Raw genomic sequence first — 6,000 nt, 5'->3', positions numbered from 1 at the left:
GGCTTGATCACTCGTGCCCGTGGCCGCTGGCTTACCCATGCACCTGTCACCACTGGGGCTCCTGCGACCCAGGAAGCCACGCCACCTCCATGACCTGTCCTCAATGGGGCAGACCTGAGTGCTCTAGGGCAAGCTTGGGAGCAGACTCCTGTGGGTGGCCCACATGCAGAGGTGGGGTTAAAACTACAGCTGAGCCCCAGTGACGGGGTGACTAAGGAAGAGTAATGAAAATCTTTCCCTCAACTGCACAAGCCACATTAAATGCCTGCGATCTGCTTGATAGACACTGCATCTATGGAGTATCTGAATGGAAGAGCATTCCCACAAATGAAGCCAGTCTAGCTCCAACAGCTGTGGATTTTGGGGGCAAGCACACATAAGAGTTGGGCCGATCAGAGTCTGAGCTGTCCCCACAGGGCCCACAGTAGATCCAGAGACCAACCTAGAGGCATTGGAGGGCCTCCGGGGGAGGCAGAGGTGGGCTGTGGCTCACAACAGGGGCAAGGACAGTGACAGCTGAGACTCCAGGGAAATACTATTATTACTATTGTTTTTATTATGTTTTGATTCATTCAGCTGTTGGCATTGTTTTATTTTCTTAAATTATTTTTAATTTTTATTTAGTTTTCTGGGTTTTTTTTGGTTTGTTCGCTTTTTTCTTTTTGTTTTCTCTTTTAAATTAAATTCTCTTTTAATATATTGTTATTGTTTTATATTTCTATTTTTACTTTGCTTTTTCATTCTGTTTTTTTCCTTTTTTCTTTTCTTCTGTTTTGTTTTTATCTTTTATTAAATCGTTTTTATGTGTTTGTTTTGTTTTCTTTGCTTTATTCTTCAGTTTGCATTCCACTTTAGTTTTGTTGTTTCCTTTGTGGTTTTGTTAGTTTTGTTTTTTTTTTGGTGTTTGTTTCTTTGCTTTTTTGTTTGGCTTTGCTTTTACCATTTGTCTGTGGTTTTGTTTGTCTGTTTTTTTTATTGCTGTTTGTTTGCTTCTGTCTTTGCTATTTGTCTTCAATTTTGTTTCTCTGTTTGTTTTCTCCACCCCAATATTTTCCCGTTTATTGCCATGATGTGTGGCTTGCAGGGTCTTTGTTCCCCAGCCTGGGGTTGAGCCTGAGCTTCTGGGGTGGGGCTGCAAAGTCCAGGATGCTGGACCATCAGATAATTTCTGGCCCCAGGGAACATTAATCAGACAGAGTTCTCCCAGAGGTCTCCATCTCCAATCCAAGACCTGGCTCCACCCAACTGCCTGCAGTTTCAGTACTGGACACCTCATGACAAACAACAAGCAAGACAGGAACACAAAACCGCCCAACAGACAGGCTGCCTAAAGTTGTACCAAGCTCACAGACACCCCAAAACACACCACCAGACATGATCCTACCCATCAGAGGGACAAGATCCAGCTCCACCCACCAGAGTTCAGGCAACAGTCCCTCCCACCAGAAAGCCTACACAAGCCAGTGGACTAACCTCACCCACTGGGGGCTGACACCAGAAGCGAGAGGAGTTATGATCCTGCAGCCTGTGGAAAGGAGAACTTGAACACAGCAAGTTAGAGAAAATTAGAAGACGGAGAAATATGTTGCAGATGAAGGAGCAAGGTAAAAACCCACAAAACCAAATAAATGAAAAGGAAATAGGCAATCTACCTGAAAAATAATTCAGAATAATTATAGTAAAGGTGATGCCAAATCTCTGAAATAGAATGGAGGCACAGATTGAGAAAATACAAGAAATGTTTAACAAGGACATAGAAGAACTAAAAAACAAATGAAGAGTGATGAACAACACAATAACTGAAATTAAAAACACACTAGAAGGAATCAAAAGCAGAATAACTGAGACAGAAGAACGGATAAGCCACCTGGAAAATAGAATGGTGGAAATAACTGCCATGGAGCAGAATAAAGAAAAATGAATGAAAAGAAATGAGGACAGTCTTGGAGACCTCTGGGACAATAATAAATGCACCAACATTCAAATTATAGGGGTCCCAGAAGAAGAAGAGAAAGGGCTTGAGAAAATATTTCAAGAGATGAGAGTAGACTACTTCCCTAACATGAGAAAATAATAGTCAATCAAGTCCAGGAAGGACAGAGAGTCCCATACCAGATAAACCAAAGAAGAAACATGCCAAGACATATATTAATCAAGCTAAAAAAATTAAACACAAAGAAAAAATATTAAAAGCAGCAAGGGAAAAGCAACAAGTAACATACAAGAGAATCCCCATAAGATTATCAGCTGAGTTTTCAGCACAACCTCTGCAGGTTGTGTGAAGGAAGGGGCAGGATATGTTAAAAGTGATGAAAGGGAAAAACCTACAACCAAGATTACTCTACCCAGCAAGGATCTCATTCATATTCGAGAGCAAAATCAAGAGCTTTCCAGACAAGCAAAATCTAAGAGAATTCAGCACCACCAATCCAGCTTTACAACAAATGCTAAAGGAACTTCTGTAGACAGGAAATACAGGATAAGAAAAAGATCTACAAGAACAAACCCACAACAATTAAGAAACTGGCAATAGGAACATAAATATCAATAATTAGCCTAAATGTAAATGGATTAAGTGCTCCAGACAAAAGATACAGACTGGCTGAATGGATACAAAAACAAGTACCATATATATGCTGTCTAAAAGAGACCCACTTCAGACCTAAGGACACATACAGACTGAAAGTGTGGGGATGGAAAAAGATATTCCATGCAAATGGAAAAAAAAAAAAACAGGAGTAGCAATTCTCATATCAGAGAAAGTAGACTTTAAAATAAAGACCATTACAAGAGACAAAGAAGGGCACTACATAATGTTCAAGGGACCAATCCTAGAAGAAGATATAACAATTGTAAATATTTATGCGTCCAACATAGGAGCACCTCAATGCATAAGGCAAATACTAACAGCCATAAAAGAGGAAATCAACAGTAACACAATAATAGAGGGGGACTTTAACACCCCACTTACACCAATGGACAGGTCATCCAGACAAGAAATTAGTAAGGAAACAAGGCTTAAATGACACATTAGACAACATAGACTTAACTGATGTTTACAGGACATTCCATCCAAAAGTAGCAGAATACACTTTCTTCTCAAGTGCACATGGAACATTCTTCAGGATAGATCACATCTTGGGTCACAAATCAAGCCTTGGTAAATTTAAGAAAATTGAAATCGTATCAAGCATCTTTCCTGTCCACAATGCTATGAAATTAGAAATCAATTACAGGAAAAAAACTGTAAAAAGACACAAAACTTGGAGGTTAAACAATATGCTACTAAATAACCAAGAGATCACTGAAGAAATCAAAGGGGAATTCAAAAAATACCTAGAAACAAATCACAATGAAAACATGATGACCCAAAACCTATGGGATGCAGCAAAAGCAGTTCTAAGTGGGAAGATTATAGCAATAAAAACATACTTCAAGAAACAATAAAAATCTCAAATAAACAACCTAACCTTACACCTAAAGTAACCAGAGAAAGGAGAACAAAACCCCCCAAAGTTAGTGGAAGGAAAGAAATCATAAAGCTCAGACAAAGGTATCACAAAAAAGAAAATTAGAGGCCAATAACACTGATGAACATAGATGCAAAAATCCTCAACAAAATACTAACAAACAGAATCCAACAACACATCAAAAGGGTCATACACTGTGATCAGGTGGGATTTATCCCAGGGATGCAAGGATTCTTCAACATACACCAAACAATCAATGTGATACACCATATTAAAAATTGAAGGATAAAAAAACATATGAAATTCTTAATAGATGCAGAAAAAGCTTTTGACAAAATTCAACACCAATTTATGATAAAAAATAACTCTCCAGAAAGAGGGCTTAGAAGGAACTTACCTCAATATAATAAAGACCATACATGATACACCCATAGCAAACATCATTCTCAGTGGTGAAAAACTGAAAGCATTTCCTCTAAGATCCAGAGGAAGACAAGGTTGCCCAATCTTGCCACTATTATTCAACATAGATTTGGGAGTCCTAACCACTGCACTCAGAGAAGAAAAAGAAATAAAAGGAATCTAAATCAGAAAAGAAGAAGTAAAGCTGTCACTGTTGGCAGATGACATGATACTATACATAGAGAATCCTAAAGATGCTACCAGAAAACTACTAGAGCTAATCAATGAATGTGGTAAAGTAGCAGGATACAAAATTAATGCACATAAATCCCTTGCATTCCTATACACTAATATGAAAAATGTGAAAGAGAAATTAAGGAAACTCTCCTATTTACCATTTCAACAAAAAGAATAAGATACCTAGGAATAAACCTACTGAAGGAGACAAAAGACCTGTATGCAGAAAACTATAAGATACTGATGAAAGAAATCAAAGATGACACAAACAGATGGAGAGATATACCATGTTCTTGGATTGGAAGAATGAAGTTTGTGAAAATGACTATACTACCCAAAGTAATCTACAGATTCAATGCAATCCCTAGCAAACTATAAATGGCATTTTCCACAGAACTAGAAGAAAATTTTCACAATTTGTACGGAAACACAGAAGACCCTGAATAGCCAAAGCAATCGAGAAAGAACAACGGAGCTGGAGGAATCATGCTCTCTGACTTCAGACTATACTACAAAGCTACAGTCATCAAGACAGTATAGTACTGGCACAAAAACAAAAATATAGATCAATGGAACAGGATAGTAAGCCCAGAGATAAACCCATGTACATATGGTCACCTTATTTTTGATAAAGGAGGCAAGAATATACACTGGAGAAAAGACAGCCTCTTCAATAAGTGGTGCTCGGAAAAGTGGACTGCTACATGTAAAAGAATGAAATTAGAACACTCCTTAACACCATATACAAAAATGAACTCAAAGTGGATTAAAAACTAAATGTAAGGCCAGATACTATAAACTCTTAGCGGAAATCATAGAATACTTCTTGACATAAATTGCAGCAAGATCTTTTTTGACCCACCTCCTAGAATAATGAAAATATAAACAAAAATAAACAAATGGGACCTAATGAAACTTAAAAGCTTTTGCACAGCACAGGAAACCATAAACAACATGAAAAGACAGCCCTCAGTATGGGAGAAATATTTGCAAAAGGAACAACTGACAAAGATTAATCTCCAAAATGTGCAAACAGCTCATGCAGCTCAATATCAAAAGGATAAACAACCCAATCCAAAAATGGGCAGAAGAGCTAAATAGACATTTCTGCAAAGAAGACATACAGATGGTCAAGAGGTACATGAAAAGCTGCTCAACATCACTAATTATTAGAGAAATGCAAATCAAAACTGCAATGAGGAATCACCTCACACCAGTCAGAATGGCCATCATCAAAAAATCTACCAACAATGAAGGCTGGAGAGGATGTGGAGAAAAGGAAACCCTCTTGCACTGTTGGTGGTAATGTAAATTGAGACTACCACTTTGGAGAACGGTATAGAGTTTCCTTAAAAAACTAAAAATAGAACTACCATATGACCCAGCAACCCCACTCCTAGGCATATACCCAGAGAAAACCATAATTCAAAAAGACACATGCACCCCCATATTCACTGCAGCACTATTTACAATAGCCAGGACTTGGAAGCAACCTAAATGTCCATCAACAGAGGAATGGATTAAGAAGATGTGGTACATATGTACATGGAATATTACTCAGCCATAAAAGGAAACGAAATTGGGTCATTTGTAGAGTTGTGGATGGACCTAGAGACTGTCATACAGAATGAAGTAAGTCAGAAAGCGAAAAACAAATATCATATATTAATGCATATATGTGAATTCTAAAAAAATGTTATAGATGAACTTATTTGCAAAGAAGAAATAGAGACACAGATATAGAGAATAAACTTATGGATACCAAGGGGGAAGGGAGCATGGGATTAATTAGGAGATTGTCATTGACATATACACATTACCATATATAAAATAGGTAACTAATGTGAACCTACTGTATAGCACAGGGAACTCTACTCAGTGATCTGCGGTG

Source organism: Neophocaena asiaeorientalis, unplaced genomic scaffold (assembly GCF_003031525.2).
Source record: "Neophocaena asiaeorientalis asiaeorientalis breed wild unplaced genomic scaffold, Neophocaena_asiaeorientalis_V1.1 scaffold840, whole genome shotgun sequence".
Lineage (NCBI taxonomy): Eukaryota > Metazoa > Chordata > Mammalia > Artiodactyla > Phocoenidae > Neophocaena > Neophocaena asiaeorientalis.
Note: the sequence above shows the minus strand (reverse complement) of the source record.